Source organism: Nannospalax galili, unplaced genomic scaffold (genome assembly GCF_000622305.1).
Source record: "Nannospalax galili isolate Female #2095 unplaced genomic scaffold, S.galili_v1.0 scaffold276, whole genome shotgun sequence".
NCBI lineage: Eukaryota > Metazoa > Chordata > Mammalia > Rodentia > Spalacidae > Nannospalax > Nannospalax galili.
This window is the reverse complement of record NW_008337766.1, coordinates 129624-143857: the sequence shown is the minus strand read 5'-3', so window position 1 is coordinate 143857 and position 14234 is coordinate 129624.

The window sequence follows — 14234 nt, the reverse complement described above, 5'->3', positions numbered from 1 at the left end:
TGCCACTCTCATCTCAGCCATCATCCTTGCATTAGGGTTGGCTGCCACGGCTGCAGTAGCTATCACTCAATCCTCCACTACTGTGGAGACACTCAACAAGGCCATGTCCAAAACCTCCTCTACCTTTCACACTCAGTCCCTTATCAACCATCATCTTCACCAGGCAATTAATGTGTTACAACAAAAAATTGATCTCTTAAGTGAAGAGCTGGCAATTAGCAAAGACATGGCTCTGCTAGCTTGTGACCCTCGCTTTAGGTCACTTTGTCTCACCCCCTATAAAGTACAGAATATTACTGAAGCACACCTACAACTCGCACACTATATTCATGGCCACTGGAATCAAAAGTTTCTTAATTACTCTATATTACTAACTAAGCAAATTATTGCTCTAAATTATACCTGTGCCCCCACGCTGGACATCAACTCAGGGTTCTTAGAGAAAATCTGGTCTAATCTAAAAGCATTGTTTGACCCGTCTTGGATTGTCACTTACCTACTCTTGACCGGCATAATTATTCTTCTCTACTTCTTAAATGCCTTGTTATTCATTCCCGCAGTCAGAAAAAAATTCAATCACTCAGTGTATCAGACCCTCAGAGCAATACATGAAGATGATTTCAACCCACCCTATGCAGCCCGACAGACTTGGTTTGCACAAATGTACGAGGCCTCCTACAGATAATTCCCCACCTTGACTGTTCCTCTGGGATGATATCCCTTCGAGGGCTGGTAGGCAATGATGGGTAAGATCCTGTTGGGCTGAGTCAACCTAAGCCAGGACATGGATGTGTATGCCCATGCGCCAATGATGGGTAAGGTTCATGCCCGAATAGGACAACCTAAGATGGGCACAGTCCATGATCCTGGGGTTACCCTGAGGCGGAGCTGCCTACAGGCTCTCGCTGGACAGTCATTTTTAAAGAAAAAGGGTGGAAATGTAGCAGGAGGCCTCCAGAGATGGAGCGGACCCAGAGCCCTGGGATTCAGCAAGAGGTCACTTCACTTCTTGGTCTGTAAACAGCCTGCCAAAAGGAGCCCAAGCCTCCGTACCCTGCTCACGAGCCCAGTGACTGCTGATAGACTGCATGACGTGGACCAATCAGAAAACGATAAGCTGACTAAAGGTACTTGCGGGCGAGAAAAGGGAAATATAAGGCCTGTGCCCTCCTGCATTAAAAGAACCTATAGGACTTCACCTAGTGCTTGCTTCTACCAGACTCCCAGGGTCTGTGTGTCATGACTCTGTGCCTGTTGCCCCCCCTAATCAGCAGGGGACCTGATCCAGGTTAGGGTCTTCACAGCTGCCCTGAGGAGAACCCACAACAAAGAAACATAAGATTTGGGTCAGTCCAAAGCCTTAGGTAAATCATTCTTATAAAAGAGATAGAAAGAAAAAGAAAGAAAAAGACGTTATGCTTTTCTGAAGAATTCAGACTTACCAAGAGCTACATGTCTGTGGCCCAGTCCACAAGCACTGCACTAAGGGGTGGGGAATCCTGGCAGTTAAAGCCGCCGTCTCATTAATGCACTAGGTAGTCATCCTATCTCTTTAGCATGGCTTAGGGTAAACCCACCTTAGTGCTAATCCTGTGACCAGGTAAGTGACCCAACAAAACTGAAAAGCTGTATCTTCACCCAGGCCAGACATTTTATTCTCTTGACCAGTTTTCTCTTACAGACTTTTAGTACAGTAATGGTACGTCTTCCCCTTTTTTGAATTACACAGAAAAGTGTAACTTTCCCTTTTCTTTTTCCTAGTTCTATTCCAAGTGTGCTTTCCTTAATGCTTTGGGTTTCTTTACTCTTTCTCTAAAGCCTCCCCCACCCAAACCCTGTCCTCCAACACACACCATGTGGCTGCCTGCCACCATGCCTCTATGCCAGCCTAATTCTATGCAATAGTTTTTCCTCTTTTCGTCTCCATTTTTCTTTTCTGGGTAGTTGCTGAGATTTTTAGCTTCTCTGCCCTGGAAATTTTCTTTTCAACTCTAGAAAAACTATTTCCAAGCTTCTGTTTGAGTCCATTTTTAAATTTTGTTACTAATGAGACCAAAAATCCCAAGAGTGGGTCCATTTTGAGCCCTTCAATATTTTTTCTTTTTTATTCTTCACTTGCTTTTTAGAAGGAAAAGATAGACTTTTCGATAAGACCCTTTCTTTACTTCACAACAAACTTTTCAGCTTAGATGTAGCTCATCTATATTTTACAGATACCACTGGTAGAGGACAAACACCAGTCCATAGTATCCAGCCTAGCAGAAAAGAGTCTTTTGTAAAATGATACTTCTGTCCTTCAAGCTATCAGATTATTTGAAACAATGAACCCCAAGTAACTAGCATTCCAGCAGTGATTTCCTGCTGGGAGGAGGAAAAGACTGAAGCCTCGTGCCAGCAAGAAGAAAAAACTTGAAAGATTTTATACAGTGCTGACAACTTGTCAGGCCACCATGCTGAAGGAACAGGAACAGAATGATTGGTCAGTGGTGGGTAGGACCCATGCCTTGACTTAAATTGCTTAGAAGTTCAAGTCTTAGATTCCCATATAGAGAATTTACATATAGTAAATATACATATAGTATTCTTACCCCACTCTAAAGATGGATTCCACCACGTATCAAAGAAGGATCTTTTTCAACAGATGGAGACTATTGTGAAATTCCACAACTGGTCAAGTGAAGAAAATAAGTGACTGTCAGTTTCCCAAATGTAGGAACACATCTACAATGTAACCCTCACAATTAAGACTTAGGGAACATCATAAAAGAGATTGTGCAAAGAACATAAAAAGAGTGTAAGAGCCAGAGGGACAAGACACCTGCTGCTAGTTAATGCACTCTGGACATGATGGAGAAATTGTATTCATGAAATCTTCACAGTATGTTGATCCCAAAAGACATGCTTAATAATGAAACCAGTCGACATGCCAAAGTGCATGGGTTAAATATCATAAGGACGTACCTCAAGAAGAAGAGCTACAGGCAATCGATGGATGCTAAAGGAGGGAGAATCAGATTTTAACTAGGCACTAGCTCCATGAGAGGTTATCTAAATTCAAGTGCTCAGCCCTAATCACATGTATACTAAACAAACTCTCTCTCTTTCTCTCTCTCTCTGTATATGATACATGTATATGTATATAAGTGTAACAAAAACAACCAAGGAGAGGACATGAAGCTGTGAGGGAGCATGGAGGACTGACAGTGGGAGAAATACTGTACTCATATATGAAAGCCTCAAAACATAAAATAATGCTTTCTAAAACAATGCTAATTCGATGTTGTAGGTTATTTCCTGTGGTGTTTCCAGTTTTAAGGCTCTCTGCCATTCGTATTAATCTCAACAATTAATTCTGAAGAAAGTAAGTGTGAATACACATGAGTTGTGCTTTTGGGCTAGACATGCTGTGGTCTAATCTGCTCCTCAGTTCTTGAATATCTCAGCAAAATTCTCACAGATATTGTATCCTACTATCCTTTTCTGAAAATGTAGTTAAAGCAAATATTACTAAATATCATAAATTAGTTTGGAGGAAATACTACACATATTCACTCAGGTACCTCTTAAATACTCAAAACAAGTTTACTTCTGCCAGTTTCATTATTAAGCAATTATTCTTTTTTTCAAATACAGAATTGTAGTCTTAAGTTCCTCTTACTATTTTTTAATTTTTCTTCATTTGCTTATAAGAAAGCACTGTATTTGCATGACATCATAGGTATGCTATCAAGCAAACCTAGCTGATACTCTTTAGAAACTGCTATAGAAAACAGTTCCAAAGAGATTCAACTCACCAGTGTGACTTTCCAAGAAATCTGCAGACTCAAAAACTAGATATTTTCTAATGAATCCATAGCTCTTCGAGGTGTTCAAGCTTATTCCAAATCTGTATAAAAGCATGTTCATTCCCCAAATGAAGAAGTGCTGAAGTTACTAATATTGTGGGTTGTATATCAGTCCGTGCTCTTCTAAAGGCAAATTCACATTTGCCAGACATAGGAATCGAAAGACAATGCTCAGAATTGAGTGTCCTTTGCCTCAAACTTTGGATACATTGGCCAAGTTAAGCAAAGAACTTTCCTTAATTAAGTGGATGTGTTTCTTTCTTTTTTTTTTTCTTTGCCTCACAAGATTTTTTTTCTAAATACGGTAGAAGTCAATGAATTGATGAATTGTGTTTCTGCTTGCTAAATTCAAAATCACATCTAGTATGCAGAATGTATATTCAATGTTGTGTGTGTGTACACGCATGTGTATATATGTGTGCATGTGTGTATGTGTGTATGGATTGTGAAAGTGAAAGAGAAACGAAGAGATGTTAGGTAGGGATAAGAACAAAAAACAAAGATCAGTGGTGCACGTGTGTAACGAAAGCAGGACAGAACACTTAGGAGCAGGAAGTAGAACAGAAAGAGGAGGACAGGAGGTCCTGTGAAAGAGAGTGGGGACAGGGACAAGTCAGCAAAGTGCACTCACTGTTGTATGAATGTATCAATAAAGCTCAGTACTTTGTATGTTAGCTTTACACATTAATATTTAAAAACGAGAAAACCCATGATTTTTGCCTAATTGATTTTATCTACATGATATGACATTTTTTTAATTTGCCAAAATACTAAGCAAAACATCATTTTCATAATGATTTATTTTTCTAATCATTTAAACATCTATGGGATTTTTTTATAACTCTCTAAATGAAAATGTTGTTATTGTTTCTATTACCACATTTCAGAGAAGTGTTATTGTCGTTTTTAAAATCAATAATCATCTAGATCCACTGCTGAGAAATTGACAGTAATTTTGCTGTTTGTTTTTTGGTGTTGAAAATGTAGACCTCTAGAAAAGGAAATAATATGTTCCTAGAATATTTTACTAGAACTGGTCAGTGAATAGAAATCTTTTTGATAACAGTAATATTCCTTTGTTTCATAAGATGTCCCTTTGAAATTGTTGAACAATATAAGTTTAAAAATAAACATTATGAAATATTACTACTATCGCAACTGATTCTTTGCTATTATTATTTGAGAAAAATACCAATTAAAATATTAATTAAAATCATTTTCCAATTCTTTTTAAATTTTTTATTTATTTTTATTTTATGTGTATGACTGTATTGCCTGCATATATCTAAGTGCACCCATGTTGTGTGATGCCTGCAGAGATCAGAAGAAGGCATTAAATTTGGAATTACAGAAAGTTTTTAGCTCCCATGTGGCTCTGGGACTCGAACCTAGGCTGCAAGAACAACCATTGTTCTGACCCACTGAGCCCACTCTCCAGCCCCATTTTACTATTTTAATATATGTTAATAACAATTACTTGTATGTGTTTATTCTCATATCTGATAATCAACCTTTATAGAAGATGACTATAGAAACTTATTATAAATAATAAAATGGTTTTCACTAAATATTTACTTTTATGCGCATTCTGATAATAGTATTACCAAAATTGCAAAATCAAATAATTTGCCCAAATATACCTCTAATATTCTTAAAATATACATAATTTAATTTAAAATAACTTTTAATAAAAGAAAACTAAATATTAAAAATGTGGAGCTGGAGAGATGGCTTAGCGGTCAAGAGCACTGGCTGCTCTTGTAGAGGACCTGGGTTGGATTCTCAGAACCCACATGGCAGCTACAAACCTTCCTTAACTCCAGTTCCAGGGGAATCCGAAGCCCTCTTCTGACTTCTGCGGCATTGCATGACATGGGTGCACTCACATACATGCAGGCAATACACTCATACACATACAATAAAAATAATAAATGAAATATTTTTTTAAAAAAGTAAAACTACTGTATTTGTTATGCACAAGTAAATTTTAATCAGAAAATCTAATAAGAATATTTTTGAAAAATAATAAATCAAATTAATTAGTCTGACAGCCCTGTGATGGAGAGAATAGAGAAGCCTTACTTAGTGCAGTTTACATTTTATTCTCTGCTCCTCCTCTTTGTTACCTTTGGAAGGTCAAGTGACCCCTTTTATGACTCAGTTTCTGTAGGTCCACATGACTAAGTGATATTAGAGCTTTAGAATACTAATATTAAGAAATGAGACTAATGTGATTTTTCCAATATAATGATTCTTAAGTTTGGCATGGTTTATAGAGTATTGATAAATGCATACTTTATTTACTTAATAACCACATACTTAGAAGAAGCATTTCATTACAACAGCATTGACAGTCAATAACAATTTCCAGAGCTAAGATGCATCTCTTTCAAAATTGGCTGTAAATTTTTAGGTTTACAGTTGAATTAATACAGTTAAACAATATTGTACTTCGAATAAACCCCATAAGACACAAAATTGAATGAGGTTTTAACCTTTAAAAAGATTTCCATTTTATTATTAAAATATACAGTTTCATTCAGAAAAATTCATTTTTAATGCAATTAACACTAAGATGTTTGCATATGCATTTCTACTCTCTATATATCTGATTATTACTAGTCACAGTCTGTTACTTTCTGAGCTACTTGGCATCTGAGCATGGATATAAAGTCACCAGGTAGATTTCAATGGCAATGTTTTTCAAATCTACTAATTATTAAGGAGCAAATTTTTATGCTTTCAAGAAATATTATTTTTTAAGTTTTTTTAAAAAATTAATAACCACATCATTAGAAGAAGCATTTCATTACAGTTTAAACATATTCAGAAACACACTCCAGAGCAAGGATATATCTCTTTCAAAAGTGGATGTAAATTTTTAAGTTCACAGTTGAATTAATACAGTTATACAATATTGAACTTGGTATAAACCCTGTAAGACATACAATTGAATGAGATTTTACCCTTTAAAGAATATCTCCATTTCATTTTAAAATATGCTGTTAGTGCTACTAACAGATGTTATTTTTTTAAATTCCTGATTACATATTTGTTTAAAAAAAAGTCATCCTATGAAAAAATCAGTGAATCTTCTCTTCACAATGGGGAGATGTGTCAAGCCTGGGGTGGAAGGGTGTCTGAGGCACAGTATGAAGAGCACTCAGATGCCACCTGTTATTTGTTTATTTATTTATTTATTTATTTATTTATTTATTTATTTTGAAGATCATAAACATTAATTACTGACAGTCATTCCTGGACTCAAAGTATTTTATCTTACCTAACCCTTATAATGGTTCCATAGTTTCTCTGTGGCTCTAAGAAAGAACTAATACACATATGGATTTTTTTTTCTCATGTCACTAGGGGCTTGTAGCTCAGTGGAAGAGTGCCAGACTAGCATGCATAAGACTTTGAATTTTCTCAGAGATGAAAATAGATATGATATTTATTGATTAGCAGGCACAGAAAGAGAAATGTGGCATGATATCACTTGTGTGGAATTTTAAAATGATGTTGATCACATAAAAGGTAGAATGGTGTTTACCAGAGAGCATTGCAGAGGGAAAGAAGGAGTAGAATGCAGATCAGGAAGATGTTGATAATGGGCTCTAAGATACTGGTAGCTAGGAATAAGAACTTCTGCTATATCATTACACAGTAGGATGGCTAGAAATAACAATGTGCTATACATTTCAAAGAGGAGGCAAAAAGAATTTAGAGTGCTTTCAGGATAATGTAATGATGAACGTTTTAGGAGATAAATATCTTTAACTTGATTGAAATGTTAAGCGCTGAATACATGAATGAAAACATTGCAAGGTTACCCATAAATATATATGGTTTTTCTTTTACAATGTATCAGTTAAAGCAGTTTCTCTCTCTCTCTCTCTCTCTCTCTCTCTCTCTCTCTCTCTCTCTTTTTTTTTCTCTCTCTCTCTCTCACACACACACACACACACACACACACACACATATGTTACAATAAGGCTTGCAAGGTAGCTCAGTGTGTAAATGTGCTTTTCCTCAAATTTGACAACCTGGCTTATGTTCCAGGACTCAAAAGATAGAGGGAGAGAACTGACTTGAAGTTTTCCTCTGACCTCCATATCTGTATCAATTCACTCACACCTCCCTGCCCCCAAGTAAATCAGTTTTAAAAAGATACAATATTTCTTCAATTTATTTACTCCATTAAAGTAAGTGACTCAATGCCAATGACCTCTATCATTACTTTCAGCCCTAAACTTTTATGGTTGTTATTTGAATTTTTTCTTTAGAAAAACTTTCCGGATGTTTGGTTCTGCTTCTGACTGGAATAGTGCTGTAAGGAGACAGCTTATCTCTGTGGGAAGTGTGGTTGCAGTGTTGATGGGAGAAGCTGATCCCAAGATAACAGTAGGGTGGTTTGGTTGTTGTCCTGGTTTCCTTTTTGGGAGGACTCTAAGATTAAATTATATTTGGTTCATCATAAGCCATTGTACATAACTTTTTTGGCCTTTTTCTGTGTTGTTTCTAAAGTTTTAAAGATGGTGTGAGGCAATAATGTTTCTTATTATATTTTAAATTCTGTGTCAAAAAATGCACTACCTAGACCTAATCAGCCAGAGAAGCCTCAATGTTAGCTAGCACTGTGAATATTCATAAGTACTTTTATTTTCATGTTAGAGAAGCTCCTTATGTCTAGTGTTGGTGCAAAGTTTAAAACCATTGAGAAAATTGTGAATTTCAATAAGGAATATTTTTTAAATCTCTAAAACAAACAAAACTCCCCCAAACTTCACATTCTACAGGATATTATTGATAATAAATAAACTAAATAAACTATATCATCTTAAGGAAAACAAGTAGAAGCATTTGTTGCAATAAAAGTTGAGCTTCTAAGCAATAAACAAATGAAGGAATAAGGTTTTTATATATTTCCGTGCGCTTCATGGCTCCCAATGATGAAAGCAGTTCTTATGACACCAGTAGTGATGTCATTAAATTTGACCTTTAAACATCATATAGTTCAAATTTTCAGCTTTTAGTGGTATATGTAATACCATAACAGTATCTTTTAAGTGAGAAATGCATTATTTTATGAGACATACATTGAAAAATAATTGTTTGCAAGTTAAATAATGGATCTAATTATATTGCAGTACAATAGGAAAAGTTCAATGATGTGGGTTCATAACTCAAGTTAGCCATTACTATTTCCACCTATAGAAACAATTTAAATATGACAATAATCACACACAAAACCAACCTGCTTATACAGAATCTCTTTGGCTAAAACCACCACTAATGTGCTTCTTCCTTTTCTGCCAATTTATTAGGGAAAGCTTCGTTTTCTTAACACATCTGAAGGAAAACACAATGTGTAAACAGTTTAAAAGTAGAACAAAATACAGAAATCCACTAATATCTGCTTCTCTTATACATAGTAACAACATTGCAAAAGTAACCAAACCATGCAATAATAGTCAGTAGCAAATAATGAAAACTGAGGAAACTCATTAAGTAACAGAACACCAGGAGGACTGACGGCCAGTGTTTTCCTGGAGTGTTGCCCATAATACCCAAACTCAGCCTGTAAATACAGATCTTCCCTATGAGAACTAAAACTCCTCAATGTTATGATAAAGGATGTACACGCGTTTCTTCACATATGTTCTCAGGCCATACCTTCTCCAGTTCATTAGGCAAATGATGAGAGTTAAACTCCAGCATAATGTCATGGGATTTGAGACATCTAAGAAGGGAAGAAATGATTCCACTCCAAAGGAGCTTGAAAACTGGACCATGAGGGCAGGATAGGTAAGCAGAATATGTGTGTGTGTGTGTGTGTGTGTGTGTGTGTGTGTGTGTGTGTTCTGAAGGTGTTTTCTCCACGTTACCAGAATATAGAATTGGAAATGGATGTGTTAATGGATTTAAAGTTGTCTTCCAATATGGAAAATTGGTACCCAAGGAGAGCTAGATTGTGTTTTACTACTGGACAGCTTGTAGAAGAATGTGATATGTGACAAGTAACTTTAATTTAAGTTTAAATGTCAAAATTATAAGGAGAAATTGTAGAGAAAGACAATAAAAAGACTCAAGGAATCAATCCTGTGAAATGGGGTGCGGTAGCCTCTCTTTGCTCAGTTTCAACTGTCAACACACCTGGGGAGAAGGAATCTCAAGTGAGGAATTTCCTCCTTTGGAGAGGTCTGTGGGGGAATTTTCATGGTTGGTGAGTGATGTGGGAGGGTCCAGCTAGTAGGCTGGGCATATCCAGGGAAGACAACTAGTAAGCAGCATTCCTTCATGGTCTGTGCTTTAGCTCCTGCCTCCAGGTTATTGCTCTGAATCCCCACCCTGACTTCCCTCAATGATGGGACCCTTTCCTCACAAATTTGTTTTTTGTGTTTTTGTCCTAGCAGTAGAGAAGCAAACAAGGATGAAAAGTTGGTATCAAAAAGTAGGATATGGCTATAATGGATATGACCATATATGTCTGGGAGGACTGTGGAAGATTTTTGAAGTTTTGAGCTGGAAAAAAATGTGTGGAGCTCAGTGTACTGTTCTGTATGAACAGCTAAAAGTGGTGTAGATGATGGAAGCCTGGCTTCCAAAGCTTCAAAGGGAAGCAGAGACCACCAGGGCTGTTTATGTCATATACTTTGAATTAAGAAGTTTTGGAAGTGAAGCCTTTTGTGCTTATGGAGATAAACACTGCTGTTTAGTTGGGGCTCTAAAATCAGCTGTGAGTAACAAGAGATCAGCATCATTGAGTGAATTCTTATAGGAAGTATTTCCACAGGGTCAGTACACAGAAGATGTGGTCTAGAGGGGTCCAAGACTGCACTCAAACAGGCAGCAGAACTTCACAATGTATAAGAGTCTCCTAGGTACTAGTGTTGAAGGAGAGAAGGGATCATGGAGAGAATCTGAGACTTGGCATGACAGGCTGAAGTACTCAATGGTGAAGGTGTGGCCTCTACTGCAGTGGAGATGCCAGCATATTTGATAAGCTAGGACCACCACAGGCAGAGGAATGTGTGGAACAGAGTCAACCTGAACCTAGGAGACAACCTGTGTGTGCTGTGGATGGCAGACAAAGAGAAATGGAGCTGTTCACAGCCCTTGGAGCCCTTTGGAGGGAATACCAGATGTCAAACACCGAGCTTCAATGCTCAACTTTAGTTTTACTTAAATGTGCCCAGTTCTTCCCCTTTGAAATAAGAAAGTATTTATTTATTATATTACAGGAGCCTTCAGTTAAAAAACTGGATTTTTGAGGAGATATTGCACTTTAAATTGTTTTAATTTCTAAGGACTGTGTACCATTTTTTAATATTGCGAGACCTTGGGGACAAGAACTGGAAAGGTTGTGGTTTAATGGCGATGTGCTTGCTTTTCAAGTTGGCACTCAAATCCAGTAAGTGGCCACAATCGTCATGGTCAGTGTTTCAGCTCCTGCATCCAGGTTCTTGTCCTAATTTCCTGCCTAAGTTCTTTCAATGATGAAATGTGAACTTGGAGAAGTAAGACAAAATATATCCTTTTCTCCCCAACTGGGTTTGGTCAGTGTTCTTTTTCACAGCAATAGAGAAACAAAATAGGAGATGTTTAGACACCACTGAAGTCTGTGTACCCCAGGGTCTTATACATACATAATTGGAATAAATACTAATTTAAAATTAGGTAAAAATGAGACATTGACAATAAGTATTAAAATAATAATTGTTATAGACTTCATAATAAGAGTAGTTTAAATTTGGTAAATTGTTCACTACTGAGATTTTTCTGTTAAAATTTTCAGACTACAGTTGACTGAGGGTTATTGAAACAAACTAAGTTACAGACAAGGGGGTTTTACAGTGTACAGCTGAAGATTCAATAAAAGTTTATATTCCTCCGAAAGCCTCTGAGGACACGTTGTTCTTAAAACCATAAGGTTTTCATGGAGGAGAGAAGGATTCCTGCCCCTGAAATGATCAGGGGTGGCTCACCTCTGGGGGTTAGAGTTGATGGTATTGAAGAGTTATTGCAGAGTTTGAGAGTAACAAAAATTGTGATGACAAATTCTCAGGGGGCCTTGTCCAAACAGTGCTGATTCACACCAAAAGGCAAGCAAGTGTGACACAAGACCAGTAAGACTGTGCAGCAGATGAGGGGCCCAACACACGGACAAGCCTCAGGATCATGGTCAGAAGAGGGAAAACAGAAATAGAGACTCCCAAATTTAAATGCATGTTGAAATTTGTATGACTCATGGATATTAGAATAATGGGGGCCTGATTCTATAGTGCAGTTATCTGGCATACAGTTTTCCATTTAATGAGAGTTCTGTGACAGAGTTAATGCACTTAGGAATTCAAGCAGAAAAGAGTAGCCAGTGACAGAGGAAATGACTAAGGCCATGAAGGATATACAGGTATCAAGATAATGAAGATAAAAATACATGTCACCTGGAACCAGGACAGCCAGAGGAAATGTAGAAAGTGAAGACATGTAAATAGTCTCTTGGCAAATTCACTACTTAAAAGTAGTGATGAAACAAGAGCAGCGAAAAGTGAAGAGGAATGCATTCACGGTGCACCTGTCTCAGATGAAAAGATCTGACTACCTGAAGAAAATATTGTTGACTGAAAATCCATGACCTAGGTCTGGCTAAGGTCTTTTGTTTCATTTATTTGGTTTGAATAGCTTTGTTCTGAAATTTTGAACATATTATGTTGCATTTCTGTGAATAAAAATCATAATACTTTTCAGTTTGTGTGAATTTATATCTATGAATCACTGAAAACTTTTCATCAATAATTAAATCTCCCTGAAATAATGAGTAAACAAAAGAAAACAAAACCAACAGTAAGAAAGAGTAATGGAAAATAAAATATGAAGCAGTTAGTTCACCTTTTACTAAATGGGATAAGTAAGGTTTGAGTGGAAATTAAATTTTGCTTTATTCATCAACAAATATTTCTTGGATGACTTCTCTGTACCTGTCACAGTGCTGTTTGAAATTGTATCTTTAATAATGTTGAGAGATATAAAATAAGGAACTAATACCAAGAGGAAATTGAAAATAGAATGCTTCTGCCTGCCTTTAAACAGTTAAGAAGGTACTCTTTTTAAAGGAACAAAAATATATGTATCAGGGGCTGGAGAGATGACTCAGTGGTTGAGAGTTCTGACTGCTCTTGCAAAGGACCCAGGTTGATTTCCAACAACCACATGGCAACTAACGACCATCCGTAACTTCAGTTACAGGGGATCCAATGTCCTTTTCTGTTCTCCACGGGTATTGCACAGCACACGTTCACTTATATACATGCAGGAAATACACTCATACATATAAAATTAATGATTAAATATTTTTAAAATTTTTCAAATAATACTAAAATGTATTCACAAAAATCCCTGCATCTACCTCGCCAGCATCATGTATCATATATTTTAAAATATCATTCTGGCTGCAGGTAATAATTACTACCTCACTAAGTAATCCGTCATGTTATCATTTATGTATTTTTTGTTTTTTGTCTTTTCGAGACAGGGTCTCCCTGTAGCCCCAGCTGTCCTGGTAGACCAGGCTGGCCTTGAACTCACAGAGATCTGCCTGCCTCTGCCTCCAGAGTGCTGGGATTAAAGGTGTGCGCCATCACGCCCGTCATGTTTTTTAAAATTTCTTTTTATTAATTTTTTTCTGCTTCATATGGAATAGCTCAAACAATCTGAAGCACCTTTATAGCCTCATCTTCACCAGACCCCTCCCACCCCCCCACTAGAATCCATATATTCTGTCCTGAATTTTAAGATCCTCTGTGTCAAGTCAGTGTCCCTAGAAGTTCCCCAGTGTGAGTCCATCCAGTTCCTGTCTAGCTAGATCCCTCTGATCTATCTTTCCAAACACCATTTTCTTTTTTAATAGAGCATAGGGTTGGGGTTATTTAAAGAGCAGTGGGTGGCCCCCACTTACAACTGCACTGGAAAGTCCACACTCAAATATAGATCTTGTGACTTCCCGACAGACACATAAAATGGTGAGAGAGGTCCCTCCTGGCATTCTTGGCTTACATATCCTTAGTCCCTCCTCCACATGCACCTAAGGTCAACTGATTGAGTGGGAGGGGTAACTGACTCCCCCATCAACTCCCTCATGACCATGGGAAGGAGGTGTGACTATAGATTGGTATTTCTAAATTCCACATATTTTTTTCTGTAAAGACTGAACTATATTTTTAAATTTATATATGGGTCATAAGCTTTCATGATCCTTAGCTTACTAAAGGTAAACATTTACCACACATATAATAATGAATGTCCTGGTTACAAGTTAATAAAAACAGAAAACTTGGAAGGAGGCAATATATAAGGAAAACTGTCTCCATGTTAGAAAAATGATAATCTGGT